The sequence below is a fragment of the Periplaneta americana genome, chromosome 12 (assembly GCF_040183065.1).
Source record: "Periplaneta americana isolate PAMFEO1 chromosome 12, P.americana_PAMFEO1_priV1, whole genome shotgun sequence".
Lineage (NCBI taxonomy): Eukaryota > Metazoa > Arthropoda > Insecta > Blattodea > Blattidae > Periplaneta > Periplaneta americana.
This window is the reverse complement of record NC_091128.1, coordinates 51,772,359-51,789,558: the sequence shown is the minus strand read 5'-3', so window position 1 is coordinate 51,789,558 and position 17,200 is coordinate 51,772,359. Positions and strand designations below refer to the sequence as shown.

The following is a 17,200-nucleotide window of genomic DNA, read 5'->3' as shown; positions in this document are numbered from 1 at the left end:
AAAAAAATCTGGTGGTACCGCTTTTCTTCGCCTTTGCACACGTTAACCACTGATGTACGTATTCGTATATTCCGCCAAATCCAGAAAATCTTCATGAACTTCTTCATAAAGATTTTCAAAGACGGCTAGTAGTTGAATCCTATAGATTTAAAATCTCCTATATTCACTTTCACAAAATAAAGTATTTTGACTGTCACTCGTGGCAAATAGAGGGAATTTTCAATCTTACAGTGACTTTTAAGAAACGATTTGCTTTTGAATTCAAAGTATATAAATGATTAGAATCCATTCTTAACAAGCAGTATGTGAGCATAACTCAGTTCTGAACAAAATGGTCGTTGGAAAGAGCACTGAAATCTACAACTACTCAATCTGAGGGAGTAGATAAAATAAATATTAAATTACTCTGTATGATATCTGACATAATACTGCCTACAATGACACATATTTAACGCTTCACTTATTACTGCTAATTTTCCAAGCCTCTGAAATAAGCTCTTATCCGTCCTCTCTTCAAAAAATAAAACTCCATCTCCTCCTGACGACTACAGACCTATTAGCATCTTAACGGCATTATCAAAAGTGCTGGAACGTATTGTACACAAGTAACTGATAACATACTTAAATCATAACGATTTACTCGACGATTACCAATCAGGATTTAGGAATGGCCATAGCACCACAACTGCGTTAATAAGAGTCAATGAAGATATACGAGAAGTTACGGATGACAGTAAACTGACTTTATTGACTTCACTTGACTTCAGCAAGGCCTTTGATACTGTTAATATTGACCTCCTTTTGTGTAAATTGAAAAACTTGAATCTATCGGATAATGCTGTCGCTTGGTTTCAATCCTACTTTCGTGACCGCCAGCAATGTACATTAGTTGGTGATTCCTCTTCTGAATGGCGCATCACGAAGTCCGGAGTTCCTCAAGGGTCAGTGCTATATATTAACGACGTGACAAACACCATACAGCACTTGTTTGCTGACGATTTACAGATCTATATACACTTTTGTCCTAATGAACTAACTGACGCAGTGACCACAATGACTGAAGATCTAAATTCTATCTATCTACGGGCTCAAAAGTTTGGAACTGAGGTTAAACCCAGGAAAATTGCAGGCAATTGTAATGGAACATAGCGCTTGCTCAGTACAATTAACGACAAAACCATACCAAGGCTGTCGTTTATTAAGTATAGTGACACTGTAAAAAAACCTTGGATTATTAATGGACAGAGATCTAAACTGGAATAGTCAAGTAACTCACATCTGTAAGAAAATATTTTCATGGCTCCACTCTCTAAATAATTTGCGAAATTGTCTGCCTCTTTCCACAAAAAGAAACATTATTCAATCGATAGTGATGCCCCATTTTGATTACTGCGATTCTCTCTTGACAAATATAACTGTCAATTGTCAACTGTTAATTGAAAGACTACGTGTTCATTATGTGTGTGTCCGCTTCATCTGCAATACTCGTAAATTTGACCATATAACTCCATCTTTTGAAGTTCTTTCATGGGTTCACCTAAAGGAGCGTAGAACAGCATAGTTTTGGCTGTTTTGTTTAGAATATTACTCACTTCTACTCCAAAATATTTGAGAACTCGCTTTGAATATCTTAAAAAGTTACGGAATCAACATCAGGCTTTATCATCCATTCTTCATGATCGCACCTCTTTCTATTCATCATCTTTCACCCTGTCAGTTTGTCGCCTATGGAAATCCTTACCTCGTCATATCAGGGATTGCCGAACAGTTAATCAATTTAAATTAAAAATTAAGAATGACATACTTTTACATGAAATTGATTTGTGAGTGTTAGCCAATTTTTATAGGTTATTCTGTGTGTTTGTGTAAATTGTCATTTAGGCCTATCTCAAAGTAGAATTAGGATATGAATTGTAAATCAATTAATTATATATCACGTTTAGTCAATATTTCTTTATATGTAAACTTGTTAATGTGTATGAAAATTATTATTATATTTAAGTATGACTATTAATATTAGGTACTTTTTTCCATTGTTTCATTGTGTTTTTCACTTCTGGTAGTGTGGAAGAGAAGGTCTCATGGCCTTAACTGTACCAAAATAAATAAATTAATTAATCAATTAATTAATTTAGTAGTGATATTTCTAACCTAAAACGCTAAGAGTAACGTGGGATTTCTCCGGACACCAATCATTTTATAACTCCATAACACAATCACGTACCACAAACTCAACAGAGGTATTAACTTATGACACATTTATTATTATGATGTTCCGAAGTACATATGATATTTCCTTGTTCTGCGTCATCATATGGTGAAAGATGAATGGAACGGAGAAAAATTCTCTCCGGCACCGGGATTTGAACCCGGGTTTTCAGCTCTATGTGCTGATGCTCTATCCACTAAGCCACACCGGAATCCCATCCCCATGTCGGATCGAATCCTTTCAGTTTAAGTTCCACCTCTTGGGTTCCCTCTAGAAGCCTACCCTCATGCACTGCGTCATAGATGTATGACAGTGGCACAATGTCCACACATGTGCAGAGGTGCACTCGTTATGAGTGACTAAGTGGCCGGGATCCGACGGAAAAAGCGCCGTCTTAAATCACAAGTGATTATTTTTCGCATATCATATATTATTATGATGTAAGATGAGTGGAACAGAGAAAAATGAGAGGATTCGATCCGACATCGGGATGGGATTCCGATGTGGCTTAGTGGATAGAGCATCAGTACGCAGAGCTGAAAACCCGGGTTCAAATCCCGGTCCGGAGAGAATTTTTTTCTGTTCCACTTATCTTTCATCATATTATGACACATTGTTAGGAAAAGTAACGGGAAGCCAGATATACCAGTGCAGCCAACAGAAAAACATTTAGAAAACAAAATTCAGTGGGATATTCAAATACCCCATGTTACTTCTCCAGAGCTAAACATGTATTGAATTATAAGTTAGTAAACGCGGATGATCGTGTAAAAAAGTATGCCTGATGAAAAAGCTACCTAAATTAAAGTTTGAACCTAGTTTCAGAATTTATTTTTGTGCCTTACTATTTGTATTACAGGTAATTTTTGTAATCTTACTGAGCTATCCTTCGCAATGCCTACGCGTGTACATCTTTACAAATGATATTTCTACCTGATGATTTTCTAAGGTTCCTTTGCAATATTCCCGAAATTTTCTTCTTTAGCCAGAGATTTACCAACATTCCGAGAGCAAGTTCTTCCACTGACTTCAGCTCCCTTCAGAATACAGTATAGGCCTATTCTTTTCGTGTCTTCTTTATCTTTGCTTTTTCTCTTGACAAATTTAATACACACCATTACATTTTCTGTAGATTTATCACGCGGTATCTTTTCATCTCAAAACACTATGACGTTATAGCCTACTTATATAACATGATGAGTTTGTTCGTAAATAAACTTAGTAGTTTCTCCAGATCAGCTTACTTCATACCCTAAGGGTGAAACCTAACCATTTTTCCCCCATTACTACATATGCTAGTGGATTGTGGTGATTTTCTGGTTTTCAGGTTGAATTTCCTTTTGCCAACTTCGTTTCGAATTTCGATACTGACAAATACTTCAAATGGTAGTGATCTTGTAACTATTATGTTGGCAGCTGAGACAGATGTTATCAGTACTGGAGTTCCCTGGGATTAAAATTGTACTAGATTTCTGAGCCAGTTACTGGAAACTAGTGAAATGTGAACATTCTAACAATTATTTAATATTAGTATTAATATTAATACATAATAGTAATATGCGTTACAAGAGCGGTATGTTGAAGTTTTCATGTTCGAGGAAAAGTTTGAAAAAGCGAAACATAGTTGAGTTTTTTTCATTTCCGAGAATTGAAAGAAAACATACCGCTCGTGTATCGTACATTATTTTGTGCGAAGATCGTTTATTACATACCTGAAAGAGGAATTTCTAATTAGTTGCAATGAAATCTCCATCTTGGTTTCTGTTCAATGACGGCAAATTTGCAAAACAAAAATGTCTATCTTCAACATTGTTGCTTTAAAATGTTTTCTGTGTTTACTATACTCCAGCAGGCCGTGATATACGTCTGTCTTTTTTTCCCCCCAGTCTATGATGAGTCTGGAATCTTGTTGATTTTTTCACAGCTTCCTTAATGTTACTTGCATCACTAATGCAGTAACTTTAGTGGAGTTGTAGAGTTTACTTAATTTTTGCAAATATTTAAAAACAATAATTAACAGTGCAATTTAGGTGAAATTGCAGTGGTAAGTTTCCAATTTATTATTATTACTATATTGAACGTCTCTAAAAATAATATGTTAAAAGCCTAAAGCAATAAAATCAATATGTCACTTAAGCGGTAAGAAGAGGGAAATTGTTGTGTGTGTTAGGTTGGGAATACTGAATATGGAATTTTAGACTTTCCGCGGATTGGTTTTGTGCGGAAACCAAGCAAATACGCACGATCTCGCACAATAGTAATTTTATGTGTTGCGTTGTGATTACAATTCAAGACTATAGTCAAGTAAATGTAAATAAATATAACATACTTGGGTGTGATAATGCAGGTGGGTAATCGATAGGAATATCATCACAGTTTAAAGAATTTCTTTCGTGTTTAGACTTTTATTACAATGATGTCAAAAAGACGAAAAAGCATGGCAGCGACTCCACCAGGAAAGCGAAAGCGTACTGCGATAGCGGGGATAACTTCCCCTACTGGCGTTCCGTTCTTTCAGATTTAACCGAAAGAAGATAATGAAGAATGAATTATCCTCACGGAGACAGCAATTATAACTGGAAAAGCAAAATTATTAGGAGTAAATATTCTTAAGCATATACTGTATTTCATGGTGATATTCGGTTTTCGGAGTTAGTACTAATAATTTCATGTGGTAAAACAAAATACATTTTTAGGTTAGGTCTCATGAATAAATTGTTCAGTCAAACCAATGAATTTCATATTGCCAAACAAAATACCTAACATGTTGATCCCTTTCTCGTATAGTTTGCCTATGAAAATATGTTAAAATTATTGAATTATTCAGAATAACCTTGCAATATAAATGTAAAGTACGGTAAGTAAATAAGTCAGTACGTAGGATCGTGATTTTACTTCATATAGTGATATCTGGTAACAGTTGGCAACACTGACAAGATGGCAATATTTGCTGTCTAGGAACTGTTCGTACTTGAACCTCACTATACATTTGCCTACTTACTTTGTAGTTATTCATTTGGAAGAAATGTTGCATGTGGCTACGTAGGTTTTATATTACTCAGTATGAGTCAAACTCTACCTTAAGTCTTGATACAAATAGTCGATACATTTATGAATGAAGTAATGACAATAATTATTGTTATTTTTCACCATCTACTTCATTGTTATTTTTCACCATCTACTTCAGTTTGTTGTTACATAAGGAATTAGAAACATATAAATCGTGTGGAGTCTTAAGTCACTGTTTGGATATAACTTTTTTTAAACCTTTGAGATCCTTTTATTTCTATTGGTCAACCGACGTGAAAACATTATAAATAACACGAGCAACTCGTTCGGGAATAATTTGTTAGCCTTTGGTAACTCATTGTCAGTGCATGGAGAGAACTCAGATAATACACGACTGCTGTAGTTCTGAATGTGCTTCTTGTCTACTTGTTTTCTGCGTTTCATTTCCACGATACTAACTTTATGCTATCGTAATACAATCTCCATTAATTTAATGGGAACTATTTATTTATTTCAACTTCACCACCAACAGAAGTAAGCTTTCAATTATAGGTGGCTTACATTGATACAATTTATATACAAAATACATAATAGTAGAAAAACAAAACAAGCAACACAAACGAAAGAAAGAAGGCTAAATAACGTGCTAGAATTTAATATTGCAGTTAATATTAGTGCCAAATGTAAATACAATAATGCAGAGTTATTTCAAAATTAGAGGAAAAACATTATAATACACTTATTCATAATTTTAATACCTAAGGAAATAGGCCTGTAGTTCTTTTTAAAATTTTTTTTTTCTTTATTGTGCTAAAACAGCATGTTCCATTGCATACAATATTTGCAATACTACATGCTATGTTTATGTTACATATCCAAAATTTAAAATAAATAAAATGTATCTACTCTACACAATATATGATCAACTAGTAATTATAAATCTTATGCTTAAGAACATTACAAATGCACAATTAATTAATACATCACAAATACACATTACACATCCACAATTAAATTATCTATGTACTATACAGAATCAATCCGCTCGCCAGTTACAAAGCTTATGCCTAAATGCATTATCAGAAAAATTTTTTACAAGTGTTGCAATATTACATACTATGTTTAATATATTTATATGTTATTTTTATGTTACATACATGTTCACAGTCATTTAACAATACACTATTGCAATAGACGGAGTCATATTTGAATTGTACATCACAGATCAACAATTTCAAATCTTATAATTGTATGCATATTTGGATTCATGTTTACAAAGTGTTGTACTTATTTGTCTTCATGTTTATAATGTGTTAAATTGTATGAAATTTTTTAATTGATAAACTGAAATCTGACTGAGAATCACAGTTTAAAGACAGAGAGTTGTAAGTATTACACATAATAAACAATGGAGAGTTCTTGAAGAAAACAGTTCTAAGAATTGAAATAATAAAAGGTTGCATATGACGTAATTGAACTGAAGGAATTTAAGAAAATCACAGTTATTCAATATACCATTAACAGTCTTACAGACTAAAATTTGGCTATTTATTAATCGTCTAGATTTTAAATTTAAAAAGTAACAGATTATATGAAATTTTCTTTTCATATGATGACACATGATTTTTTTTAATATAGATAACGTAAAGATCTTTTCTGTATCCTATTTACTTGCATCTGATGCGACTGGAACTGAGGTGACTATATTATAGACGCATACTTTAATTTACTTCTAACTAGAGTTTTATAAAGGATATCAATAATATTTATATTTTAAAATTATTTTGTATTTCTGATTATTATAGATTTTAATTTTCTATTTGCTCCATTTGCCACGTGATTTAAGTACATTTTAAAGCATGTTATGTGTGAAATAAATCCATAGATCCTTAAATGATTCTACGCTAAGTAATTTCACACCATTAATTTCATATGAATTTTCAGTAATTGTCTTATTTCTAGAATACATCATAAAGCAACATTTATTAGGATTTAACAGAAGTAAATATTGTCAATACTCCATCTATATAGTCTGTTCAAATCATGTTGTAGATTAAAATCGTCTTGTTGTTTGTCAATGACTTTACATAATTTAGCATCATCAGCATATAGTAAACATTATTGTGTATAACCCGTTTAGATGAGTCATTGATATAAAGTAAAAAGAACAAGGGACCAAGATTGCATCCTTGGGGTACACCTGAAGTTACTGTGAATGCGTTTGATTTTACTTGATTCAATGAAACATAATGCTGCATATTTGTAAGATATGATGTTATTAACTGTAAGTATTAAAAATATCATCCAAAACTTTGAAAGTTTATTAACATTTTATGGTCAATTTTATAAAACGCTTTGGAAAAATCAACTTATATTACATCTAAATTTCTAAGATTATGTAATGTGTTAAATGTATTTTGTTTAAAGTTAATTAGATTTGTTCTATGGATGCACAATCCATGATGATTTATTTCAATTACATTATAAACATGTTGAAAACTTCTGCATGTACAAACTGCTCAAATACCTTGGATGGGGCACACTCTATGCAATGGGTCTATCATTTTCAATTTTACTATTATCACCAGATTTAAATACAGGAGAAATCTTTTTTTTTTATTTTAGTAGGTTATTTTACGACGCTTTATCAACATCTTAGATTATTTAGCGTCTGAATGAGATGAAGGTGATAATGCCTTTGAAATGAGTTCGGGGTCCAACACCGAAAGTTATCCAGCATTTGCTCATATTAGGTTGAGGGAAAACCCGGAAAAAAACCTCAACCAGGTAACTTGCTCCGACCGGGAATCGAACCCGAACCACATGGTTTCGCGGCCAGACACGCTAACCGTTTTTCCAGGAATCTTTGTTATTTGCCATATTTTTGGAAAACTTTTTGTTTTTTACAACAACGTAAAGGATACCTAAGTACTTCGGAACAAGCTTCCAATATAAGGAGGTAAATCATCTGGACTACAAGATTTTTTTAGGCTTTAATTTTTTAATAGCAGTAAAATATTCCCGTCTAGTTACAAACTCAGTTGTTAATGGGATAATACGTACTTTCTATTAGAGGGTTGTATGATATGTTTACAGAGTAAACTAAACTAAAATAATTAGTAAACTCTTCCGAAATAAAATCATTACTATCAAAGATTTGATCTTGCTTAGTCATTAACTTTGCTGTGATATTTTTGCTAGTTCTCCTATTTTTTTATATAATTCCAAAATACTTTAGACTCGTTTTTAAAAGTGTTATCTATCTCGACAACATAACTATGATATGAATTATTTATCATAGTTTTAACACTCTATTTGTTTAAATAGTTCTTTATTATACTCAGATAAATGCATCCTTCTCCTGAAATATTCTTCCAACTTGAGATTATTTATACGTAATTTCTTTTGTAAGCGAGAATGGATACTTCTTTTAAGCTAAAACTCTTTTCTTTGGAACAGTAGAGCCCATTATAGGATATAAGTTATTATTGAATAAAAGTAATCCGTAGCATCATCAATATCAGTAAACTGTGATAACAATTGCCAGTTAACATTGGAAAACGATTTATACAATTCTAGGAAATGAGATTTCTGGAAATTATATACATGAGTATAACTCTGTTTAACAAGCGATTTTTTCACTTTTATGATATATTAATATTTAAGGCAAGGTGATGGATATCAACAAATATAAGGGGAGATTCATCTTATAATACACAGACAATTCTATGAAAATTAGTAATAATCAAGTCAAGTGTTTTACCATTAGAATTTAAAATATTATTTACAGATCTTAAGTCATGTATACAAAGAAAATATGACAACGCTCTGTAACTAGGTCCAGCACATAAAAGATTGTAATTGGTACCTGTAATTAGAGGCAAATTGAAGTCCCCTGCGATTAATAATTGTTTATTTTGAAGATTGCATTATTTAGGTATATAAACGTACATATTATGTTCCAAATTGTTTTTTGATTTAGAATTATTCAATGCTCATTAGGATATCATTCTTCTGAGCATTTTCAGGTAAAACCAGAACGTGACAAGTAGCGTGAACCCTGGTGTTGTGATCGGCATGGAACCGACGACAGTTTAAAAAGACACAGTTCTCACAGAAAGGACATGACTCGCTACTTTCCTATCAGAAATCTAAGCCGTGCCTGTTGAATTTCTATCTGGAGACGGCACTACTCGTCTCATAGGGAAAGATAAACAATCCTAGTGGTATTAATGAAGTTAATTTGATAATGCACCTTTGTTGTAGACCTTGATTTATCTGTGGTTCACAATACAAACTACATTAGATGAATTTTTCGGACAAAACTCTGAGAAAGGGTATAGAATTCCTAAGTGTAATAAATTTTTTTATTCTTGTTTTGCGAAAAAAAATAATCGGGAGTCCAGCTACATAGATTTATGGTACATAAAATAAGCCTGTTCTTGATAGATAGCATTAGACTATCTTCAAAATTCAATTATTGGTCAATTTCTTCATCCATGTAATCCTATAAAAAATTTTAGATAGTGAATATCATCGTACACTTTACTCACCCGAAAACTAAAATCCGGTATTGCGAGACTAACACATTGGAATTAGTTCAAAGTGTTCACATCTGAATCCAATAATCTCTTTTCTCTCGTTATTATAGGAATATAAACGAAATGTCCAAAATTGAGTTTTTTTAATTAATGTAATAACTTATATTAAAATAGATGTAGAAGATTTTATCTTATTCCAACATAAGTTTAAATTGTATTATGATTACATATAATTATATGGTGTAACAATTGACTGTTCAGAGCTACAGCTTACACATTCTTGTACCACAGTCTAGTATATACAGTCACGAAGCTCAATACGTAAGGAATATGCATCCATAGATAATTCCTAACCACTAGGATCGCTACTATCGCCTCATCACAGACAATGCGAAATAGTACCGGCACAGTCTATTGTTCCTAGTAACCTCAACAGTCCACATCTGTGAAGTATGTGAAGTAACGGTCAGCGCGTCTGGCCGGGAAACCAGGTGGCCCGGGTTCGAATCCCGATCGGGGCAAGTTACCTGGTTGAGGTTTTTTCCGGGGTTTTCCCTCAACCCAATATGAGCAAATGCTGGGCAACTTTCGGTGCTGGACCCTGGACTCATTTCACCGGCATTATCACCTTCATTTCATTCAGACGCTAAATAACCTCAGATGTTGATACAGCGTCGTAAAATAACCCAATAAAAAAACCCCTCAACAACTCATGTTTCGTGACTGTGTATACTAGATTGTGCTTGTACTATGATGTAAATTTCATACGTAATTTTCGTTATGCAGTTATTTGTACTGAGTGAGCGAATTATTTATGAAATGTGAGCACGGCGAAACTCCAGCGGAAGGTTAGCTTGGCCTTGGCCGACATTCGTGTGGAGAAGAGTCCAGTTGGACGGGATATACGGAGCGGTGAGGTAGGAGTTATTTAGCGATTGTGGATACTAGACACACCTGTATGTTGGTGATTTTATTGTATTGCTAGTAAAAGAAAAGTGAAATGAAAAATAATAAGTCTAATTACTCTATTTCTCACGTATGTTCCTCTATGATTCATATGTTCCTACTGATTCCGTTTGTGCTTATTTCAAGGGAACTTTCCGCTGTTCGTCTTCCAAGTCTTACTAAGTTTCGTAACTTGGTTAGGCTAATAAATTTTGTGAAACAGGAAGTGTTCAAGATAAGAAAAGAAAAGGACGACGTACAGTGCTAATAGAGTAGACTCTGGATGACATTGATCACTTGCTGGGAAACTTCCCTAAAAATATCTCTTTGGAATTTTTCTCAGCAAACGGGACTTTCCTACACTTCCGTAAGGCCTGTTACACACTTGAAGAGTTTTCGCTAGCGAGAAATGTGTTGCGAGAAAATTCAAAGATTGATAACATGGGTTCAAATGGACGTCCACACACTGGAAGAGATTCTCGCTCGAGGCAAAAACCTCGAGCGAGTTTCTCCCTGAAATCGGTAGCTCAGCGAATTTTCTTGACACATTTATCAAAGAAGTTTGACATTCATACTCTTTATGACGATTGAATGTAGAAAAATATGAAGAAGTAATATCATAGGTAGCGATGAATTGTATTGTTTTTATTGACAATGAGGAAAGATGGCTGATAAGCAGTCAGAAAGTTATCGAACTTGTACGATGTCACCCATAGATCTATTTATATGATACAGGGGATGAAAACTATAAAAACACGTAACTTAAAGAAGAAATCTGGAGACAAATATCAAATGATCTGAAAATAAATAGGGTTAAATTTTATTTTGATGAGATTTAATAATAATTAATTATAACATTTGAAATAATGTATCTACATATATGTCTTAACAGTTTACATAATTTTAATCAGAACATAGCAAAGAATCCTCTATCATATCATGAATGGCAAAAAACTGAGGTCCATTCAACCTGAAATAACGCCTAAACGTATCATCATCCAAATCGAAATCAGTGTCCGAAACTCGCCCTTATTTTCGTAAGATACAATGTGATTTTCAGATATTTCTGGCTTTAATTTTAGGCCTACTTTTTCTTTTCATTAACAAAATATATTGATGTAACTCCATTTCCTCATCATCTGAATACTCAGATTCAACACAGCGTTCGTACGTAATTTGTAAAGTACAATATACTTAAATACATAACCTATAATATTTCCCCCAACGAGTGATTACTATAATCAGAAAATTACTCTCTGCATGAAGAGAGTGCATAGATGATCATAGCGAGGTGTGATCTGTGATAGCGAGAACTCGCCAAGTGTGTGGATGAAGGCTCTTCGCCTCTTTCTCGCTAGCGAAAACTCTTCAAATGTGTAACAGGCCTAAGAGAGGCTTCGAAGCTACTTACGGAGAAACCGTATGAAATTACTGTGTGCAAGAATTTAAACCAGGTGATCTAGTACTTGAAAGTAAATTTTATAATGAACTGCATGACAGAGAATATGATCTTGATCTCATTTTGTTTTAGTACGAAGCTAGGTTTTACTTACAATGTTAACAATTTTGATAAATTGACTATTGGTCGGTGATACAGTACCTACATTTGAAAGAGTCTTCCTCCAAGTAAATTCATGCGGATATGGTGGGTGCACTGAGGGATCATTGTCTTTCTACGTCACCAAAGGTGTGCTGTTCTTGCAAGACAAGTCCCTGATTGTGTTGCAGGAAATGAAGTTGGCTTTGAATCGATTCATCGTCCCCTTTTCATCGAATGCAGAAGCAGGAAGCATTGGGGAAGAGCGGTTTACACATTGAAACAAACAAATAAGGCTAAGAATTACTGTATGACCGACCGTTGTGCTAAGTGTGTGGAGTTAAAAGGTGATTAGGCTATGATGAATAAGTAAACATTTGAAGAGGTGGATTCCAAAACCAACTAAGTCAATTTTTGGTGATTTTAGCTATGCTGCTTAGTGTGTTCTCCTATGCATTTTACACAGTTCTAATAACAGAATATAAATCAAACCCAACTAAGGCATGTCGATTTTAAATGTCAACTATAGTCCCGTCGCTCTAATTTCCGGCAGCCAATCGCGTTGCAGGTCGGCTACATTTAAACGTGTGCGTCTTGTGATTCGCTGATTCACTTCTTAAGGCTCGATAAATACTTAATATAATCGCCCGTCATTTTAGCTCTTTCGTTGGCGTTCGCAGAAAGCACACGAAGACGTTATTTACTGCTCAATTATTTGCTGAATTACATTGCGTTTGATTTATTATCATAGGAGCTACGACATGATAATGTTTAACGGTGTGGCAAATAGATTCCTCGTATGGTAGCTCGGCAACGTAAGAACAAAAATGGCGAACGATACTACCTACCTAGACTTTATAGAGCCTTCACTTCCTAAGACGTAAGCAAAGAGGCGGAGTCACGACGGAAATAACAGCGTCGGCATTATAAGTCAACTGTTGTTTTATTCCAGACCAACTAAGGCGGTGCGCATGCGCACTGGCTATCGACACAGCTGACTTAGCAATATTTGGCGCGATTTATTTCAGTCCTTCTATTGTAGGTGCACGTTGCAGTTCGCTACTAATATTTCTGAAGTAACATTAAAAAGTACCATTAATTTTTTAAAAAAGGAATGATGTTCTTAAGCTGATGAAATACAAACCCGAGGAAAATAGTAAAGCCAAACAATTTTATGAACAAGCACTGATGGAACCTGAAGGGGATAATGATAATAATGTTCTTATGTATGACGAAGAAGAGCCATTTGTTTAAATGAAAATTAAAAAATTGTAAAATGTCATATTGAAACTAACATGTAAATATTAAGTTCAATTGGTATAGTAATAAATAAGTTAGATTTCAGTTTCAGTGAAAATAGAACATTACAATATTGAATTCAAGCATTTTATTTTTGCAAATGTAAAGTGTAAAATCTACATTACAACTAATAGTATGTAATAAGTTAAAGTATTTGTCATAATACCTACAGTGTAGTAATATATATATTTTTTTTCAGTTAACACAGCATTTGCAATTCAATTCTTTATTTCTGTAAATGGAAAATGTAATATTCCATGTTAAAACTAACACGTAAAACGTTACAGTATTTAGTAATAAATATATGCAACATTTTCTTGAGTTAACACAGCATACTTGAATTAACCAGTACAGGGAAATATTTTGAATTTTTTTCCAAATCAAACTAAGTCATGACTTAGTGAAATTTTGAAAAAAAAAAAAAAAAAAAAAAAAAAACACGCGCCTATGAATTGTAAGATATAAACGTAAATGCCACAAATATTTCGTAATGTCATATCAATGTTATGACGGCTGTGGTACAACATGAATTACTCAGATAATAAGCTTCACAATAATTATTGGTTTGGGAATCCATCTCTTCATTTGTTTTGAGATGCAGTCACTTTATCCATGTTACCCTAAGAACTTATTACTACCGCTCTTGTGAAAGCAGCCATATGTTCAATATTTCTGTTCTTCCTTTACTTTTCCTTTTTCTTCCTCCTCCTCCACCTCCACCTCTTTCTCCTCAACCTATCACACTACCATCTTCTTCAACTTAGGCCATCTCTCTCTATAAGCAGCTCTTTCCATTTCCTCTATAATTTTCTGTATCTGTATTCTTAATAGGGTAGAACAGGTTATTTCAACTTAAAAACTTCTACGATTCTCCCATCTTTTCGTTCCTATTAAAACACGTATGAGTGCTGAACTCTCCCTGCCCTTCTACCTATTTACGTCACACGGATCTCATTCATTTTATTTCAGTACTTCGTTAACTATTTTATCTCAATTGACAAACATACCAAGTTCAATATTTACCGAATTTCACTTTATATCTGACATGTTGTGTTTTCCATAGGCTACCAACCTCTAAAAAGAATATCCCAAGTTCGTATCTAAACGTGTGTTTTTAAATCACACAAATATTTATTTAAATACTCATATGCACTTCTGATTGAGGTTCTAGCTGCTATGTACAGTAGTGGCAAAAAAAACCGGACCGACCCTTGTAGCTGATTTCAGGGCCTTGTTCCAGAGCACGATAGATTGGTAACTAAGACTTTCGTGGTTCTAATCCTGCCTGGGAAGGAAACTTTTTTTTTGTTCCTAATTCAAATTTATTCCCAATACTTTTCGATTGCTGGTAAAATTCATGCTCTGGGAATAATAAGTTAATTAAGAAGTAAAATATCGCTGCAATCGAAAAGTATTGGGAATAAATTTGAATAAGGAACAAAAAAAAAGTTTCCTTCCCAGGCAGGATTCGAACCATGAAAGTCTTAGTTACCAGTCTATCGTGCTCTGGAGTGAACAAGGCTCTGAAATCAGCTACAAGGGTCGGTCCGGTTTTTTTTGCCACTACTGTACATCTATTATTAGGCAGTACATCTCGCTTGACGATATGTCAGAGGAAGAACAATTGAAGATTCCACTGCAAGAATGATGGATGTCATTTGGAATACATTTTGCAGGAGAAGCAACTGAAAGTTTGAAATGCTTAGCGCTCAAAGCTTAACTATGATTTTCTGATCATTACTAGACAAAGACTATCAATGTTAATGGCATATAACTCTGTATGTACATTCTATATGTCTTAAGCTATGCATTGACAATCTTGATTCATTTTCGACAAGAAAGTGACATCCATCATTCTTGCAGTGGACTCTTCAATTGTATATTGCATTTGAAGTCCGAGTGTAATATGATACTAGTCGACGATGTATGCAATGGAGGAAAGGAACTGGCCACTCTATCTCATTATCTCTTGGCTTAGTTGCCTTTGAGTGATGCCTTATTGGTGTCACTTGTGAGGTTCGGGCAGTTCACTAAACAACTCTTATATGGCAAACCTACGTAGCTTTTACATTCTCCTGAAAACTTTACTTCAATGGACTTGGGATTCTTGTTAATTCAGGTCTTCAATTTTATTGTAATTTACATGGGCAATATTATTTGAAGAGTCCATTGCAAGAATAATGGATGCCACTTTCTTGTCGAAAATGAACCAAGATTGCCAATGCATAGCTTAAGACATATAGAATGTACATACAGAGTTATATGGCATTAACACTGATAGTCATTGTCCAGTAATGATCAGAAAATCACAGTTAAGCTTTGAGCGCTAAGCATTTCAAACTTTCAATTGCTTCTCCTGCAAAATGTATTCCAAATGACATCCATCATTCTTGCAGTGGACTCTTCATTTATAATGTATCACCTTCACTTTTTAACTTCTCTCTAGAATATGCCACTAGGAAAGTCCAGGATAACAGACAGGATTTGGAATTGAACGGGTTACATCAGCTTCTTGTCTATGCGGATGACGTGAATATGTTAGGAGAAAATACACAAACGATTAGGGAAAACACGGAAATTTTACTTGAAGCATGTAAAGCGATAAGTTTGGAAGTAAATCCCGAAAAGACAAAGTATATGATTATGTCTCGTGATCAGATTATTGTACGAAATGGAAATATAAAAATTGAAGATTTATCCTTCGAAGAAGTGGAAAAATTCAAATATCTTGGAGCGACAGTAACAAATATAAATGATACTCGGGAGGAAATTAGAATAAATATGGGAAATGCGTGTTATTATTCGGTTCAGAAGCTTTTGTCATCTACTCTGCTGTCAAAAAAATCTGGAAAGTTAGAATTTATAAAACAGTTATATTACCGGTTCTGTATGGTTGTGAAACTTGGACTCTTACATTGAGAGAGGAACAGAGATTAAGGGTGTTTGAGAATAAAGTTCTTAGCAAAATATTTGGGTTAAGAGGGATGAAGTTACAGGAGAATGGAGAAAGTTACACAACACAGAACTGTACGCATTGTATTCTTCACCTGACATAATTAGGAGCATTAAATCCAGACGTTTGAGATGGACAGGGCATCTAGCACGTATGGGTGAATCCAGAAATGCATATAGAGTGTTAGTTGGGAGGCCGGAGGGAAAAAAGACCTTTGGGGAGGCCGAGACGTAGATGGGAGGATAATATTAAAATGGATTTGAGGGAGATGGGATATGATGATAGGGAGTGGATTAATCTTGCTCAGGATAGGGACCGATGGCGGGCTTATGTGAGGGCGGCAATGAACCTTCGGGTTCCTTAAAAGCCGTAATTATATATAAATTCTAATGGAAATCTGAACGCGAAATTGCAACTGAGTTGACACGAAAGATTGATGCAAATAGTGACGATACAGAAATCAGAATACGAAGAGAAGATCACGGCCGGGACGTGAACTCCCTCCCCACACTGCAGTGAACTGCGTTCGGCTGTGCTGAATTTTGCACGACGAGTCAGTCGGGTTGGTCACAGAAATCGATACGCGCGTCCCGTCCGTGTCGCAGCAACAGCTGCGCCCGCGCTAACTACAACACCGGCCGGCAGGCCGGCAGGCACACTAGCACGGTGGGAACATAATGTTGCGTTAGACAAGAAGTGGTTCGACC

General features: G+C 34.4%; 1 protein-coding gene and 1 non-coding gene across 5 annotated transcripts in view; one reads left to right on the top strand and one right to left on the bottom strand.

The window, feature by feature from the left end:
• The window catches only part of LOC138710424 (uncharacterized), a 314,477-nt gene that overhangs the window by 145,167 nt on the left and 152,110 nt on the right, over window positions 1-17,200 (top strand). The window lies entirely within an intron of this gene.
• Window positions 2,349-2,420, bottom strand: TRNAY-AUA (transfer RNA tyrosine (anticodon AUA)). The gene has a single exon. It is a non-coding gene; the product is annotated as a tRNA-Tyr (tRNA).